Source organism: Palaemon carinicauda, unplaced genomic scaffold (assembly GCF_036898095.1).
Source record: "Palaemon carinicauda isolate YSFRI2023 unplaced genomic scaffold, ASM3689809v2 scaffold348, whole genome shotgun sequence".
NCBI classification, from domain to species: domain Eukaryota; kingdom Metazoa; phylum Arthropoda; class Malacostraca; order Decapoda; family Palaemonidae; genus Palaemon; species Palaemon carinicauda.
Window position 1 is genome coordinate 49,578 of NW_027171162.1, and position 19,640 is coordinate 69,217.

Sequence of the window (19,640 nt, forward strand, 5' to 3'; positions counted from 1 at the left end):
GGTACGTCCTCGCAAAAAAATGCTATAAAAATTTTTTATTTCATATTTTTGATAATTTTTTTGAAAAAATTCAGGCATTTTCCAAGAGAATGAGACCAACCTGACCTCTCTATGACAAAAATTAAGGCTGTTAGAGCAATTTAAAAAAAAATATACTGCAAAATGTGCTGGGAAAAAGATAACCCCTTGGGGGTTAAGGGTTGGAAATTTCCAAAGACCCTGGGGGTAAAAGGGTTAAAGAAAGTGGCTGTCATAAAGCTTATTAAATGCTTAAGGTAGTGATGGCTAATTTGTGGCAGAGTACATTCAAAGCTTTAATGAAGTCACTCTAATTTGTTTGCCCATTTTATTTTTCATTTTTTTAAATGCAGTTTTCTCTTTAGATTTCCTGGATCTGTAATGAAGGCTAATGAGAGGCAAAAGATCTTCAAACTTTAATGATATCATTTTATTTTATTCCTTGGACAGGTGTTGATGTTCAGAAATCTGCGCCAAGAAATTAACATGAGAATGGTGAAAGATTTTCATTTCCTGCGGAAGATTCTTATGAACATCTCAATAATTGCTGTTGAAAAATTAGGTTGAGATCGTAATAGGTCATGGCTAATAATTACTGGCAATTTAAAATGAAAAAGGGAGAGATTCGTCAGATACTCACGGCACTGCTGAAAATGCAGTTTATTTCAAACCAGAAGTTCTAGCATAATCATAGAAAAGTAAAGATGGTGTCTGTGACTGAGATTTTAGATAGAGAATGAGTTCTATAAAGGACCACGTTTGACAGGTGACGGACCATCTGTGAATCCTTGAGGAAGCTACACCAAGTGAAAACTTGTTTTCTAAGTGCTTTGATAATGTGGATTTGACAATTACCTGAATGTACTGTGTGATATTCTAAATACTGTGGAATATATATGACAAATAAATCTTATAGGTCCTCCAGGACACACGGTTTCCATGTGTGACAGGACCAGGAAAACAGTGTGCGAATCGAAAGAGAAAGTACGGAGTGGGCTCATGCAGGTTTCAAGAACTGTGAGAATTGACCTGATAATCTAACTAACACAAATGTGAACAAGTTTTGAAGAGCATATTTAACAAATTAGGAAACTCATACCGAATACTTATGAATTTTAGCCTGCGCTATAGGAAGGAAGAAACTCATGGTGTATTTGTTCTCTTGAGAAAATTGAAAACATGAAGCAAGTGAAAATTCAAGAAACTAGTGCTTTTCTACACCACAATTAAGAATCTCAAATCATTAGAACATAAAAACTTCTGGTAGAAGGAATTTTGACCACAAACTGCCTGGCCATTCAATAAGATCAGGCCGTACGAGTTTGACAAAAGGAACTTCTGTTGGGCCAATATGACCATTCTTCCGAAAACTCAATCCAAAATTCAATGGTAAGTGTTGTAATCTTAAAAAAATTTGAATCGTATTCCAACCCCTTGGATTATATTCATGTAAGATAATGTGATTTAATTAATTGATTATGCAAATTCCTTGTTAGTGCTAAATGTATGATGAATTTCAGACCATTGTTTAATATACCGAGCAAATTTTTTTGTATTTTTTTATATAAAAGTTCAATTTCCATATTTTTCTTAGAAGTTTCAAATCAAACGGCATTAACCCTTCTACCCGCAGGCTATTTGGAACTTTCCAACCCTTTAACCCCTACGGGTTATTTTTTTTTTCAAGCACATTTTGCAGTATATTTTTTTTTAAATTGCTCTAACAGCCTTAAGTTTTGTCATAGAGAGGTCAGGTTGGTCTCGTTCTTTGGAAAATGCCTGAAGTTTCTCAAAAAGTTATCAAAAATATGCAAAAAAAAAATTTAAATAGCAGTTTTTTGCAAGGCTGTACCGGTACGTCCATGGGGGTAAAGGGATGAGTTTTGTGAAACGTACCAGCACGTCCTTTGGGGGTAAAAGGGTTAAGCTAATAAAAGGTATATCCATGTTTGCTATATTCCCTGGAATTTTGGTTCTATTTCAAGTTATTTATTAACTTTTGTTAAAGAAATTTAATGTGGTATGCATGATGGAACAGTGTTATAATTTTATCAAGAACAGTTGATTAAAACTTTAGATAACTGATACAAGTTTTAATACTATATTTGATATAAGTTTTAACCTTAAATTTTCATACAAAAAACTTTATTGCTAGTCGATTTGGTGTTCACTCAATTTGAAACTGTACTGAGCCCTAACAAATGACATTCCATGCTACTATGCTAGCATTTACTCAACAGCTATTAGTCTAGCATTTTCTACATTGCTTTTACTTGATAGTTTTATTTGTTATTCCCCATTTTCTTTTTACTGCTTAGAAGAGTTTCAAGTTTGATAATCCAGTATTTAAGATTGGCTTTCTATATATGACTTTTATTTGCAGGTTTGTTACTACGGAAGGAAACGTTTGAAGTTCGGAAAAGAACAGTCATGCTGTTAGGATACCATCCACCCCATGCGACACTGAAATATGGAATCTATTGGTAATATGAAAAAGTTACCTGCTAGGGGTACATTGGGCATAAGTGACTTGCTCCCACTGTTGGATGAAAGGATGTCTTCAGGAGACTGAAAACTGATGATCTGTTGAGGTGATAAATCCTTGAAAACGATGGATGTATGAGAACCGCTTGATGTATATGAGAATCATGTTATCCGGAAATGATCATCGAAGGCCTCTACTAAGTAAACAGAAGACAAGAGATTCAGAGTACACATTCAATTTGAGGCATTTCAAAATAATGGATGGAAAGGTAGAGTAAAATATCCTAGTCGTGGATATATATCATGATGTCTTGAAATTCGACTCTGTAAATATTAAATCGAGAAAAACTATGTAAATCAGTGATTGAGTTGATAGAAGTCTCTAGAACAGTGTCCTCATGTTAGAACGGAACGAACTTAGGTGACGAGTTTTCAATAAATTCCTGTTAAAATTCAGGTCTTAAGATTGGAGAAAATTTTTTGTTCGTCGTAGTTTACAGTGTTTCTCGGACAAGTGCTAATTAATTTAGTTTTCTCCAAGAAATGATTAACATGGGAACGGTGAAGTTTACGTTGGATTTTAATGATCTGTTGGAATGACATCAATTACCTAAAATAGTGATTGTAAGCAGTTGTTAAAACTGGATCCATGTGACTTTGTTAATAATACAGTAGTGCATTTAATATTAGACAAGGAATTTTCATCTCTCCAGTGCAAAATTTTTATAACTTGTTGATAAAGCAGGTACAGTAATTGCTAACCATTAACAGTAATTTAGACAGTAATTGAAAGGTCACAGACTAGTGAAAACTACCTTATGGTGTCTACTGAAAATGTAATTTGATTGAACCTAGAAAATGGTATAGCCTACTCCAGAAAAAGTAAAGATCTTTACTTTAAGGGCTTCTTTTCGGTTCCTATACAGCAGGGGAACCCTACTCTACACGACAACTTCACAGTCAGTTTATCGTGTCCGTTCGAAAGCATTCAACATTTCACACTGCATATCGCTCGTTTATTGTCAAATCCACACTATCAAAGCACTTAGAGAACAAGAAAGTCTTCCGTTGAAACCTTAATATCTTCAGTCTTTCGAATGTCTAGTGGGAGCTTATCGTATAGTCTCGAGGCCGTATATTTAAAAGTATGGAGCCTACAGGTAGACATATATCTATGTTCCGATAATTTGAAACGTTTGTTTGTGGAAGCTACATCAAGTGAAAATAGTGTAACAAAACTCAAACATTACAGTACTGTGTGGACTCTCAATTATTCGAGCCTAGATATAGAAACCTGAACTGATAATCTTCCTCTAACATCAAAACACGTAAGTGTCTTAAGAAAAGCATAGATAGTACTCTTGAAACAGCCAATAGGCCTACCAGAAGAAGGAAAAAAATATGCTGGAGTCTGTGTTCTCTCAGAAATAATTTGAAACATCAAGCAAGTGAAGATCTAAAAAAAATGTTATGTTATATCGCAGCTAAGAACAGAAAATACTTAGACCTACAAAAACATTTTGATCACAATTTACATCATAGATATACGAAGACACTTCCCTCAATTTTGTGGGATAGCCAACATCAAACAAATGATAAAAAGGGGACCTTTCCTCTCTAAGTTCCTCCCAGCCTGACGAGGGACTCAACCTGAACATTTTTGATAAGAAGACTTAAGAACTAAGAAGATATGAAATTAGAGATTTGAGATGATACCACTAGGGAGAGTTTGGCAAATGGAACTACATGTGGACAGATATTACGACCCGCAAAATTCATCGTGGATGCCATCAAAATCTATCAATGGTGAGTGTCCTAATATTACAAATTCTTAATCCAATATCAGCTCCTTAGGAGATTATATTCAGATTGGACAAACAATGTGTGGTGTTCATTCATTGAATATGCAAATCCTTAATGTTAGCATTGAAATAATGAATTGCAACCCAAATTCAATTGTAGAGCACAAGTCCTGAAATTCTAAAAGGAAATATTTCTATTAAAAAAAGTCACTTATTGTACGATTGACAATTAATTTAGGTGTAGTGTTCAAAGTACATTTTTGGGGTTTAGTAAATACGCATTGATAAAGTGTTCTGGCCATTACACAAATAAGAAATTTCTTCCTAGCATTTTGGTTTTGGTATTAATATGAAGGGTACAAAATACTATGATCCCTTACCTATGAACTCTGGACTTATTAGTGTTGAACCCACTCACTTTTGAAATAGCAAATTTCCATGAACATTGGACTAACTTGCAGAAGATGCATTATGGTTTTAACATCAAAATCACTTTTGTATTTTCCTGTGCCTCGCAAAGCCCTGTTAAATCTTCTGTTCCTCTTATAGACTTGATAAAGCCGTTTCTCATGCATTCCAGAAACCTGATCTAAGCTTTTTAAGTTCACGATATCCATTTGCTCCTTTTTTTTTAAGTTTCTTGATTTGTCAATCACTATGTTTTAATTTGTTTTATGTAGGGTTTTAGAGAATGTTCTTCAGAGACCACAGCATACAAGAAGTCGGATTTGTTTTCTCTACGAGTCAAATCATTTAGATATATTCCCTTACATATACACAAAGTTGTAGATATGTAGGAAAATATCCAGAGAATTGTGATTTTATTAACAAGTCAAATGAACGAAAGTACACAATCATTATTGTTGTGGTAGCTTATTGGAAACTTCCCTGCCTGTCAGTTTGTTGGACTGGCGTTCGAGATCCCCTCAAACTCAGTAATTTCTGTTAGTGTACAACCTTACCGGCACTACTTGTGAGGTAGATGTGTTGGCTTGCAGGGAGCCTATAGGTCTACCAGTTGAATCATCATCAACCATGGCTGGGCATCCCTGGTTCTAGCTTGGATGGAGAGGGCTCTAACGGTGGTCATGGCTTTAGTTGCTGATCATATGTATATATAGTCATTCTCTATGATATTTTCCAGTCCCTTGCCTCGGCTATTCATGAACGACCTTTAAATTCTACAGGACTGATAGAAATGAAAGTTAACCCTTTTACCTCCAAAGGACGTACTGGTACGTTTCACAAAACTCATCCCTTTACCCCCATGGACATACCAGTACGTCCTTGCAAAAAAATGCTATTAAAATTATTTTTTTCATATTTTTGATAATTTTTTGAAAAAATTCAGGCATTTTCCAAGAGAATGAGACCAACCTGACCTCTCTATGATAAAAATTAAGGCTGTTAGAGCAATTTAAAAAAAATATACTGCAAAATGTGCTGGGGAAAAAATAACCCCTTGGGGGTTAAGGGTTGGAAATTTCCAAAGAGCCTGGGGGTAAAAGGGTTAACATATTGATTCAATTGGTAGTGAAAACTTAAGTTAGGACACCAGCAACAAGGTTTACAAATAATTGGCCTTTATTTAAAAACAAACATTAATAGATTAAATATTCATTACGATCCCAATTAACGACTTGAAATACATTAATCCTCACTGTATCCCATCTTCAAAGTGATGAGTGGAGTGTACAATGAAGGTAAATCACTCTCATTTACAGAAATTACTCCCCAATGCAACAAGGGGATTAAAGCTTTCAAAGGAATCCCCGAAGCTGGAGCCATTTTGTGGGGGATTAATTTTATCTTATTTGCTTTAGTTTTGTACGATATTGTTGGCCAGTGGCATTAGGCTACAAGGACTGTTGCCAGTGTGAATTAAGAGTTTTCTCTTGTTTTGGCATTGTTTTACCTTTTTTTTTGCTGGGTTACAGAATATGATTGGTGTTTCAGTGTTAAGTAATTTATTTTAGTCTTAATTGTGCTTTTGGTACTGTGTGGGGACTGATGGTGTTGGGTATATTAAAAGGAAATTGTTTTCCGATTATTGGCGAGTTCTCGATACCATCACGCACCGATATATACAGTATATTTTTGTGTGTTGTTATTTTTGTCTGTGTCAGATTTATGATGTGTGATTTTTTATTTTTTTTAATAAGTAAGTAACATAGTTTTAAGGATGTTTTGTTTTACTGTTCCCTTCGTGCAATAGTCCAGTTGACGTAAAAGTAAGGGGAAAGTTTGTGTTGTGGGATAATTTGTCTGTCAGAGTGATCAAAGGTGTGGGGGTTTGTTTTTGACAAAATCCCGCCACATAAATTTGGCGCCCGAACAGGGACTGTCGAGGTGGGATTGAAACTGGACTGCTGGACAAGGGTAAAATAGGTTTAGTAATTAGACTTGAAATAATAATGGTATCGAAATGGAGGAAATGGAAGAACAGTTACAGGTTTTAAAGGAGGAATTGCGGTTGTCTAATGAGCAAGATGAGAGGTTGTTGCTGGAGAATGTGAGGTTAAGTTTTGAGAATGAGGAGATGCAAAGGAAACTAAGGGAACTTCAGGGAATTGTAGAGAGAGTGGAAGAGGGTGAAGAGATGAGGATGTGAGAAAATGAGGAACGAATGGAGAAGCGAATGGAAGCTATGATGGGGCAAGTAATGGCGATGATGAAAACTGTCATGGGTGAAGGAGCAGTCGGAGGAGTGGCTTCTGCTTCGGGTAACGGGTTGATGGTGGAAGAGAACGATAGGGTAAGTGATAATGTAATGGGGAAGGTAATGATAGTGATATTGAAAGTAAAGGGACTAGCCATAGTAAGATTGGACCGAAGGGTGATAGGAAGAATGAGAAGAAAGGTAAAGATAATGTGAAGAAAGGTCAAGGTGTGAGTGAGGATGATCATGAATGGGTGAAGGTGGTAAGTTAGAAAAAGGGTAAGAAGGGAATTGTTAAAGATAGGATTTTGAGTGTAGAATAAGATTCATTATATTCAAATGAGGAAGAAGGCAACAAGAAGGGAGTAGCCAGTGAAGGTATTAGTGAGAATGAAGTAGAGGAAGTTTGTAAGACTGTTTATGAGAGAGGTACCTAGGTGTGAAAGGTTTAATTAACATAGCAGTAGTGATGTATATGACTTATTTAGGAAATATGAAAGGTTTTGTCAGGCTAAGTATGGGGATAGTAAGAGAGTTTGGGCTAGGGAGTTGGGAGAATTTTTGTCAGGATATTTGTTGACGATGTATGGGGGGATAATGAGTGTAGGAGATGTTGAGTATGAAAGTGTAAAGAAGAGAATAATTGAACAGGTAAAAGGTATGAAGGGTAGTGTTAGGTATAAGCGTAAAAATGATTTTGATGAAGCACGAATGAATGGGTGAATCAATCTCGATGTATGTATGTCGGTTTGAAACTTTAGCTAGAGAGAAGTATGGGGATGAAGGAATAAATGAAAATAAGGAACTAATGAAGAAGTTTTTGGGTACAGTACTAGAGAGAGTGTGTGTGAGTTTATTAATTTGAAACGGAAGGAGAAAATGAGGTGGACTAAAGAGAGATTGACTTGGGATGATATTTTAGAGATAGTTGAGGATTACGAGTTGGATAGGTGTATGAAAGAAAGTAAATCTGTGAGTGTAAGAACTGGATTGGAGGAAAGTGTGCCAGAATTTGGTAGTTTTAGAAATGCTGTTATGAGAGGGCCAATGAGTGTAGCTGAGAGTGTAGTAGATAGAAATGTTAGGGCGAGTAATGTAGGAATACCCATGCCGAGAAATGAAGGGTTTAGACAGGAAAATCAAGTTTGGAGAGATAGAAGTGCTGGTCCGCAGCAAGTTAGGTTAGGTAGTGGTATCCGTGAAGAGAAGTGTTATAGGTGTGGGAAGGTAGGACATAAAAAGAACGAGTGTAGATGGGCATGGTTCGGGTGTGGAGAGACAGGGCATTGTATTAGCGACTGTAAGAAAGAGAAAATGGTTAAGTGTTATCGGTGTGGTACGACTGGGCATGTAGCAAGTGGATGTAGGAGTAATCGTACAAATGTGATTTGCGGTAATTGTGGTAAGGATGGTCATCATGCGAGGATGTCCCAGAGCAGCATGCTAAGTGTACTGAATGTGGGGTGAATGGGCATGTAGCAAGGGTTTGTAGGAAGAAGGGATTAAGTCAGCCAGGATGTTCGGGAAACTAATTAATCAGAGGGTTCAGCTGGGTGAGTCCTCGTGTGTATGGGGAGTGAATGTGATGCATGTTCGTGAGGGTTTATTGCATGAAGATGTGATGGGGGAATGAGCACAAGATTGCAAGAGTGGGAAAATTATTTTTAATGGGGTAGAGTTGGTTGGTTTGATTGATACTGGGTGTGGTGACAATTTAATGTTTAGGAATGCATATGATAAGGTAAAAGAGGTTGGTGAGTTTAAGGGATGTAAGGGTGAAGTGAAATGCATTGGTAATTTGCGTATGCCTTTGCAAGGCAAGTTGCGGGAAAATGTTATGATTGGGGGGCTGATGATGGAGGATAATGATTTTTATGTGGTCGAGGGAGCGAATGAGAAATATGGCGTACTGCTTGGGTATAAATTTCTGAAAAAATGTGGTATGATTGTACATCCAAGTGTGAATATGATAGAAATAAAGGGTAAGGGTAATATTTGTGAGGAATTTTATTTAAAAGAAGACGGCAGAGTGAGTACGAAGGTGTGGAGGGGAGTGCCATTGATAGCAAAGGAAAGTGTAAAGTTATCGGGTAAGAAAGGTGAGGTTATTAGCGTAAAAGTTGTCTGGCCGAGAAGTCTGGGAATTTCCAATAGTTACAAATATGAATTTGTAGTGGAATGTATGGAAGCAGGTAATTTGGTGAAAACTAGCGCGTATATATATGATGGTGTCATGAATATGCAGGAACCTCAGGGTATGTAAGTTTGTTGTCGAGTGATAGGAGGAAGAGAGTACGTGGTATACGTGAGGGCGATTGCATGGGATGTATGTATACGCTGGTCGATGTAGAGGATGAAAGATATGTTAAGGCGAGACAGGTAATGGCTGGTAAGGTAAGGAACAATGACGATTGGGATTACGATACGTTGAAAGAAAGAATCAAGTTAGATGAGAGTATAAGTGAGGTCGAAAGGGAACGATTGCTTAAGATGTTATGGGATAAGCGGAGAGTTATGAGTCTCGGTGACGATGATTGTGGGGGGTCAGACCTGCCAGAATTTAAAATAGTTCTCAGTGATGATACCCTCATATATCAGCGTCCCAGGTATTTTTCTCCGCCTATTGCCAAGGAGATAGAGGAGCAGTGTCAGGAATTAGAGTGTATGGGTATAATAGAAAGGAGTGAGAGTGCCTGGAATAGCCCTATTGTCTCTGTACGAAAGCCTGATGGAAGTTTACGCATGTGTATTGATTATAGGAAGGTGAGTGAAGTGACTGTTAAAGAACGTTTTCCAATGAATGTGGTGTCTGATTGTGTTTATAAAATGCATGGAATGAAAGTTTTTACTAAATTAGATTTGGTGCGGAGCTATTACCAGATGCCTCTGGCAGAAGGGAGCAGGCCCATTACGGCATTTTCGAGTAGTAATTGTCACCATCAGTTTAGAAGATTAAGTTTTGGCCTTGCTAATGCGCCTGCTGCCTTCCAAAGGGCAATGAATGTTGTTTTGGCTGGGTTCGATTGACTGAAGATGACTTTTTATAGATGATATTCTGATTGTGAGCGAGACTGTTGAGGAACATATGCAGTTGCTTGAGGCAGTGTTGAGGCTATTAATTGAAGTTGATGTGAAAATTAAGCTTGAGAAGTGTACGTGGTTGGCCAGGGAGGTGAAATTTCTTGGGCATGTAGTGGGTGAATCTGGTATAAGGAAGAGCGACAAGTTTGTGAATAACGTGCGAGAATTTCCACGTCCCCAGACTGTGCGTGAGTTGCAAGGTTTTCTTGGTTTGGTTGAGTTTGGTTGCAAGTTTGTTAAAGATTGTTCAGGTATAGGGAAGCCTTTGAATGAATGGACGGGTAAAAGGAATAGTACGAAGTTAAAATGGGATGATCAGATGATAGAAGCATTTAAAAGGTTGAAGGATGAGGCCATAAAAGACGTCACTTTGGCATTTCCAGACTATAGTGAAAATGCGAATATGCTAGAGTTGTGTACGAATGTGAGTGGGGTTAGTATGGGTGGTTGTTTGGTTCAAATGCAGAGTAAATGGAGAAGAGGAATTGAGAGTAATAGCGTATGTTAGTAAAGCATTTAATAAAGCTGAGCGGAAGTATTCGACGATTGACAGGGAATTGGCTGCAATACGATTTTGTGTGAAAGCATTGAAAGTATTTTTGCATGGTGTAAAATTCATTGTGCGTACTGACCATCAGCCCCTAGTGTATATGATTAGGTAAGAGTGTGAATGCAAGGGTTGGTAGGACAATAGAGGCCTTGAGTGAATTTGATTTTAGGTTAGAATATGTACCGGGAAATAAAAATGTGATAGCAGATGCAATGTCGAGGATGCATGGGAGAATGGAAGATAAAGAGAGTAATCAGAATTCTGAAAGGTTGCGTGAAGGTTTAATGGCGCTCGAACAGGGACTGACCAGATAGTATTACATTGAATCCCTCTTTGGTTCCGGCCCCATTTTGCCTTATACATATACACCGAATAGTCTGGCCTATTCTTTATAAATTCTCCTCTTTAGTCATACACCTGACAATGTTAAGATAAACAAAAAATTCTTTACTCAATGGGTTAACTACTGCACCATAATTGTTCAATGGCTACTGCCCACTTGTTAAGGATAAAAGAGACACTTTAGCTATGGTAAGTAGCTCATTTAGGAGGAGGACACTAAAAAATCAATCCATTATTCTCTAATCTTGGGTAGTGCCATAATCTCTGTACCATGGTCTTTCACTGTTTTGGTTTAGAGTTCTCATGTTTGAGGTTATACTTGGCCATACACTTCTATTTGTTTACTTATTTCCTTTTCTCACTGAGGTGTTTTCCCAGTTGGAGTTCTTTGTTTATGTCATCCTACTTTTCTATTAGATTCGCGAGTAAGTTCTAGACGAATTAGATGCCCAGGTGTCAGCACGAAGAAACTCGCTGAGGGCTGGGATGTCCGTGAAGATCATATCTCCGGCGTACACATGTCAAAGGAAATACTATAAAGTCCAAGGAGCCATCCCCACCCCCTTGCCACTTGACCCTGTGGTGTCTGCTCTAGCGCATGGTGTACCAGCAAATTAATTGTCCTCCCAATCTATTGTCTTTGCAGTCTCTGACGCTTAGAATGTGAAGTGCGTGGCTATGGCGACCTTTGAGGCAGTTTCCTGGGTGGATGGACCACTGGTCGGGCACTGTTGGTTTCCTCGCCAACACAGAAGAGCTCACACACCCTAACAAGCATGGTACTTTAAAGAACATTGTCCTTATCGGAGATATGGCATTGGAGTTCCTCGCTCATCAAGGTGCCAACCAGTAACTAACTGGCTCCTAAAGAGATTTGATGGTATGGCCTCCAAATTCCGGAGACAGATTCTCTGCATGCATGGAGTGTTACAACTAAGAAACATTTCCATCAATGGTCACTCCATGTTCCCAACAGAATTTGTTTAGACAGTACCCGAAAAGTGGAGGGGACTCCCTTCTCCACCATGCTGTATCTTTTAGGTAGCCACAGGTCTTGCCCATCTCTGGCCAACAAAAATTGTCACCTATAGCAAAACAAGCGTATAAGGGGATGTCGAAAGACGATTCTCGCTCAGTACAGTCCACCTCCAGGCAGGGAACACAGCAGCAGTTGCCCATTTCAAATAGACAGTGCCGAGGGCACGGTCAACGAAGAGGAAAAAGGTAAGGATGACGCAGGCACCTGGGCGTGGCTAATCCTCCCACAGCAGCACAGGTGAGGTGATGCCTACAGCTCAGAAGTTGGAGGTGGTTACATCATGGAGCTGAATAACGGGCGGTGGATGTATCGCGCTTCAGATAACATGTACCGTTCATCAGCTCTCCCCCTACTGTGATTCCTCCATTGACGATGTTGTTTTCCTTTCGTCAGGGGTCAACGAAGGACCTCTCTCTTCGGTGGAAGTTCAGACCATAGTAAATTAGGGTTCTTTCCAGGAGGTCATCAATGGGTCCCCAGGCTTCTTCAGTTGACTCTTTCGTGTCAAAAAGGCATCTGGAGGCTGAAGACCTCTTGAGAGTTAAATGAGTTAGTTGTGTAAACTCGATTCAAAATGGGGACAACAGTCATGGTCAGACAGGTAATCAGATCATTAAACTTTATGGTGACAATAGACCTGAAGGATGTGTACTTCCAGATCCTAGAACAGCCCACCTCAAGGAAGTACCTCTGGTTCGTCATAGCGAACAAGGTGTATCAGTTCAGGGTGCCATATTTTGTTCTTTCAGTGGCAATGGCACCACAAGTTTTCACCTGACTGTTCTCTTTGGTATTGGCCTTGGCTCATGCCAACAGAATCGGTCTATTACGTTATCTAAACAATTGGTTCTCTTGCCCAGACAAAGACTTATATATATAGGGAGGGTAATAAAGATTGACTCTGTAAATTGAGAGAGGTCAGTTCTCTTTCCCAGACAAAGACTGATTATATAGGAAGGGAAATAATTTTGACTCTGTAAATCAAGAGAAGTCAGTTCTCTTGGCCAGACAAAGACTGATATATCTAGGAAGGGAAATGAACATGATCCTCAGGATAGTTATCTCATCACAGGATCGTCTGGCTCTCCTGAGGAAGGTGCCCCTCTCTCTCCTTCAACAATCTCAGCTGCTGGCACATCGGTGGCAGAGCCTCCTTGCATCCTTGAAAGGCCTCATTACGAAAGGACATCTCCGGATGTGTTCCATTCAGTGGCAACTGAAGAACTACCAGTCTCAAGGCAGTTACTCTCCCGGGAAACAGGTTCTGATAGGGGAAGAGCCGAAAAGAAACGTGGAGTGGTGGTTAGGCAAGACCAATCTCCTAATGTATTCAGCTCTCCTCTCACCCTCTCCAGAACTAGACTGTTCATGATGCATTAAAGGAAAGGTGGAGAGCATTCCTCTTGCAACATCTGTTGTTAGGACAGTAGTGAGACAAAGATTGTTGGTGCCACATAATGTTACAGCTCAAGGCAGCCCTGTTGGTCTTGCAACACTTTTGACCTTTCATGACTGGTGACTTAATGGTGTTGATGAGTGATAACACCACAGTGGTGGCTTACAGAAACAAATTAGGAGGTACGGTTTCACTGCAGCTCTGCCAGTTAGGAGTGGAAATTTTGGAATGGGCTGGGGACATGGCTATCACCTTGTCGGCCCACTTCATTCCAAGCAAAATTAACATTCTAGCTGACAAGTTGACCAAGAGGATGCAAATAGTTTGATCCAAGTGGTCTTTGCATCCTCAGGTAGCGAACGAGATTATGACTATGTAAGGTTCATCAACATTAGACTTAGCAAGGGTTGGGGTGGGGGGTGGGGGGTGGGGGGGCAGTGCTTCCCAGCTGCCAATTGGTAACTACTGATCAGTTCTTTACACCTTGTTATGAATTTTAACAGCCATGTACTACAGCTTCTTGGTTATCTCTCTAATATAAAGGACTCAGGTTTGTACAGTTAGAAAAAAATACAAATTACTTTCAAAGTTGTCAATTATTTCTTACTTTTTAATAAGAAAGAAATGACAAATTTGAAAGTAATTATAATAGTACAGAAAGTCCTCAACCTAAAAACTTAGTAGGTTCCAAGTTGAATTATATGTAAGTTGAATTTTGTAAAATTTTGGCCTGGGGTAGACTTCACCCATTTCACATGCCTATAATTTTCTGCGGAAAAGTCAACAAAGTCCCATTTCATATGGCAAATACCGCCTTTCTTACTGCAATAAATTATATATTGTTTTATTTCAGTACAGTACTTCATTATGAGTTTTTGACTCGATATCTGAATTTCAGTTAGATTTGTCGTCTTATATCCCAATGTTTATAAGTTCAGGACCTGTATCTACCTTGTAATCTCAATTTTATGATTATATTAAGTTTCTGCAAAAGAGGAGGGTTGCAATTTGAGTTAGTTACAGTTAGCATTCCTGGTACACCTCGCTCTGAGTAGGTGGCCGTTTTCTCAACATTACTGAGAGGAGAGTGTGTGTGTGTATGTAGCCCTGGTGACCACTAATGTCACCAATCCCTACACTATTCGTTGGTTACTTGACTACAGTAAGGGAATGACACGGTGCACTTTCTCAGAGTGTGGTGTGCCAAGAATTCCTATATCCAACTATACCTACATTGAAATGCCATTGATCACAAAATAATACTAAGAGCATCTGTCCTATCTTGTGAGCCTTGTAGTACAGTAATAGGAGCTAAGATTTTAGATGGTTGAAGCCTGGTCAACCCCATTGTTCTGATTTTAGAATCTTTTTAAGCCGATGGATTTTAGATTATAATGACTTAAATTTCTTTTTCATTCCAGAAAGTTATTGCCTTTTTTTCCAAGACAAATCTTGAAGTTCTAATTTGATGAAAGTTCCTAAGGAAGATGCTTTGTGAATTCTTAAGGAGATGATCCATGCTCAGCACTGATAAGGTAGGTTTTCATTAATAACTGTTGAAGATTATTCGTTAAGGGAAGTGTTTTAGTAAGGTATTTACGTTTCATTTAAAAGGAGTCAAAAGTACGGGCATAGAAATGAAATATTGTATATTAATGAGGTCTTGAAATCCAATGTGAAACGTAAGGTTGTCAGTTGTTATTGCCAGTAGTTTGTCAAATATTCTAGAAATTTGTGTATTCATGTGTGCAGAGTAACTTGTAATTGCACGAATAGAATGACTTAGGGAAGTAGAATTTATTAATATTCATAACATTGATGTGCATGTGCATGAGTGTTGTAATTCAAGGGGTATTAGTTTGTTGAGTGTGGTGGGAAAAGTGTATAGGATTAATGATAAAACAGAGAATTCAATCTTAGAAGTACAGGGTGGTTTTAGAAGAGGTAGGGGTTTTATGAATCAGATTTTTACAGTTAGGCAGATATGCGAGAAATATTTAGCAAAAGGTAAGGAGGTGTATGTTGCGTTTATGGATCTGGTAGTAAAGCATGTGTTAGGATAGGAAATGAAGTGAGCGATTGGTTTCCGGTAAGAGTGGGGCTGAGACAGGGATGTGTGATGTCGCCGTGGTTGTTTAACTTGTATGTTGATGGAGTGGTGAGAGAGGTGAATGCTCGAGTACTTGGACGAGGATTGAAACTGGTAGAATAGAGTGACCATGAATGGTAGGTAAATCAGTTGTTGTTAGTGGATGATACTGTACTGGTTGCAGATGCTGAAGAGAAGCTTAGCCGATTAGTGACAGAGTTTGGAAGGGTGTGTGAGAGAAGGAAATTGAGAGTTAATGTGGGTAAGAGTAAGATTATGAGATGTACGAGAAGGAAGGATGGTGCAAGGTTGAATGTCATGTTGGATGGAGAGTTACTTGAGGAGGTGGATCAGTTTAAGTACTTGGGGTCTGTTGTTGCAGCAAATGGTGGAGTGGAAGCAGATGTATGTCAGAGAGTGAATGAAGGATGCAAAGTGTTGGGGGCAGTTGAGGGAGTAGTAAAAAGTAGAGGGTTGGTCATGAATGTAAAGAGAGTTCTGTATGAGAAGGTGATTGTACCAACTGTGATGCATGGCTCGGGGAATGAAAGCGACGGAGAGACAGAAATTGAATGTGTTTGAGATGAAATGTCTAAGGAGTATGGCTGGTGTATCTCGAGTAGATAGGTTTAGGAACGAAGTAGTGAGGGTGAGAATGGGTGTAAGAAATGAGTTAGCAGCTAGAGTGGATATGAATGTGTTGAGGTGGTTTGGCCATGTTGAGAGAATGGAAAATTGCTGTCTGCTAAAGGAGGTGATGAATGCAAGAGTTGATGGGAGAAGTACAAGAGGAAGGCCAAGGTTTTGGGTGGATGGATGGAGTGAAGGAAGCTCTGGGTGATAGGAGGATAGATGTGAGAGAGGCAAGAGAGCGTGCTAGAAATAGGAATGAATGGCGAGCGATTGTGACGCAGTTCCGGTAGGCTCTGCTGCTTCCTCCAGTGCCTTGGAAGACTGCGGAGGTAGCAGCAGTAGGGGATTCAGCTTTATGAAGCTTCATCTGTCGTGGATAACGGGGGAGGGTGGGCTGTGGCACCCCTAACAGTACCAGCTGAATTTGGTTGAGTCCCTTGTCTGGCTGGGAGGAACGTAGAGAGGAGAGGTCCCCTTTTTTGTTTCATTTGTTTGATGTCGGCTACCCCCCCAAAATTGGGGGAAGGGCCGTGGTATATGTATGTATGATAACATTGAAGTAGAGATAAATACAATAACCAGGAAATGGGAAATCCTTAGTCTTTTTAAGACTGTTCTTATGATATTTTACCAATAAGTCTGGGTTCATTAATGTATTATATAAAGTCTGATATTCAACAAGTACAGAGATAAAGTAAGTGAGGGTAGTAAGCAGCTTGTTATCTGAAAATGACACCTAATTTGGGGAGTATTATCATCATTATTACTAGTTACGCTACAACCCTAGTTGGAAAAGCATGATGCTATAAGCCCAATGGCTCCAACTGGAAAAAAATAGCTCAGTGAAGGAAAGGAAACTAAGGAAATAAACTACATGAGAAGAAATAACAATCAAAATAAAATATTTTAAGATCATTAACAACATTAAATTAGATCCATCATTTGTAAACTTTAAAAACTTCATAGAAACAAAAGAAACAAGATGGAATAGTGTGTAGCATGCCTGAGTGTACACTCAAGCAAGAGAACTCTAATTTAAGTCTGGGATAATATTTTCCTAAATGTGAGAATTTTTTAAATATTCCGGTAAAATTCATAACCAGGTTCATGCAATAATAATAATAATAATAATAATAATAATAATAATAATAATGACAACTTGATCACAGACACTAGTATATGATAATGTAATACTAAAAACCTTCGACTAGCAAAATTTGCATCATTCTCCAATTCAACATTTTTCATAACATTTAAAAACTATATATAAATAATTTAAGAAAATCATTCTTTATTAATAACTACAGACATAAAAAATCAAAACCTTTTACCTCTTTATACGAGGATCCTAATCATATGCTTGAGGTCTGGTTAGTGTTTATGGCTAATTATCTTTGTCATAATACCTGGTAATACATGACACAATTAACTTGTTTCTTTACTCCACAGAGAATCGTTTGAGGAAAAAACTGCAGTGGAAATTGTGACAAGAAAATTACAATTTATATCTCAAGATCCCAAGAAAATTTGGAAGATTCCGCAGAATAGATTACGTCGAGGAAAAAATCGAACATTGTCTCCAGCAAAATTTTTTTTTCTAAAATGAGCCAAATGTGCATTTTAGGTCATAATAGGGGATCCTCCTGTGTTATTGCTAGCAGGATTACTATAGAATTAAGATTTAAGCAGCTTTCTAGTATTAGTTTATTAGAGCCATAAACTTATGGGATAAAATAGTTCATTAAGCTTCAATAGACTTGATAAACATAACATCTAGTATCAGCCAGTCTTAAGTACTGTATCAAGATACTTTTATCCAAATTAGTTTGCTAGATATCAGGTATATTGGCCATTTGAAGATGCATAACTATTCAAAAGTGATATGTGGAATTAGGTAATATAGTTCATTCAGTGTTAGTTTTAAGCTGTAGAAAATCAGAAGCTATCTGATGTAGATTCAATGTATATGCAATTATCACTAGCAAATTATTTAGACCAGTAAGGTAACTTACATAATTGACGGTAACTTTTGTGCAGTTCGCGTACATAATAATACGTTTTGTAATAGTTACGGAGAATAGTTTTAATTTTTTGCAAAAATTTCTTTGCGAAGGTTAGGGATAATAGTGTGACAGAACCAGTCAGGCCAAAGTTAAGTTGCCTAGCTAAGTATTGGCAAAATGAATGATAATTGCAAATAGTTTTACGTTTTCATATAGTTGAACTGGATTTGAAATGATAGGTATTTTTAGTTAGGGCATTCACGGCAAATAATCAGTTATGGCAAAGCCCCGAATAATTTTGAGCTACTTCATATGTATTTGTGCTTGTCAAAATTCAGTTTGATACAAGCGACACATCAGACTGTAAATCTTAGTTACAATCCCTGATGGGAAACATTCAAGAGATTTTAGGGACAAGTGGATAAATTTGCCATAATTTTCAAGCATAAGATAGTTTATGTAGGTTAGTTTTAAGTTTGCCATGAAAATTTTGCATCTTGCTTAAACTTTATATACTGTTCAGAATATAGTATAAAGAGCATTATTATCATGGCTTCTCGTCATATTTCAAGACACTGTGGGCGCGTGGATGTATGTTCCAGACTGAAAATGTTTCTTTAAGTAAGTTTGGTAAATTTGGGTATAAAAGGTACGAACCCTTGAGCAACCTTGACTGAAATGGTCAACTGACAAAGGCACGTTTGGTAAGCAGGGTATAGATTAGGAAATCCTCTTAAAAGCGCATATTTAAAGGGTGTTTGGTATGTTGATAATCATAGTGAAAACTCAAAGATTTTACCCTTACAATTGAGTTTCAGTACAGTATGCGAGTTACTTAGCACAAATTGAAAGTGCTGCTGCATAGTAATGGTATTTTACTACTGTTTAATTGAAGTTGGTATTAGATAAATGCCTTAAATTGTAGAGGATATCACAAATGAATTAATAAGCAAACTTAGACTTAAAATGCTTATTATAGTGTAATTCATTTTTTAGATAAATGCCTTAAATTGTAGAAGATATCACACAGGAATTAATAAGCAAACTAGATTTAAAATGTTTTTTTTAGTGTAATTTATTTTTGACGATAGCTTTAACTACTCAGTTTAGCAACTAAATTCAAAATCGGAGAAAGTTTGAGGAATTTTAAAAGTAGATGAGTATGTCTTGGATATCTACAAAGATAGATAAGTATGTTTTAGTTAATATTACATTGATACATTTTGCTTTTGAAAATTTTTATTAGAAGCTCATTATTATTATTATTATATTTTTTTTTTTTTGCAAAAGTATATATTTTACAGGCTTTTGTTTTAAAAGTAAAACTCATTACTTATACACTGCCAAACCAATTAAGTAATTGCTTTTTAATGATCTTCAATATCTTATGAAATAGGTAATCTAAGTAGCCATTTGAATGGCAGAGGCAGGGGCTGTGTGTGTGTGAGTGAGTGTGTATGTATGTATGTATGTATGTATGTATGTATGTATGTATGTATGTATGTGTATGATCAGCGCCCAATACCAGTCTCCACCCAAGCTAG

The 19,640-nt window shown here is 37.8% G+C and overlaps 1 long non-coding RNA gene across 1 annotated transcript; it reads left to right on the forward strand.

Annotated features, from left to right (window-relative positions):
* Window positions 1-505: 505 nt before the first annotated feature.
* Window positions 506-19,037, forward strand: LOC137636652 (uncharacterized). The gene is made up of 4 exons (XR_011043176.1): window positions 506-1,407; window positions 2,402-4,308; window positions 14,793-14,906; window positions 17,543-19,037. It is a non-coding gene; the product is annotated as an uncharacterized lncRNA (long non-coding RNA).
* The last annotated feature ends 603 nt before the right edge of the window (window positions 19,038-19,640 follow it).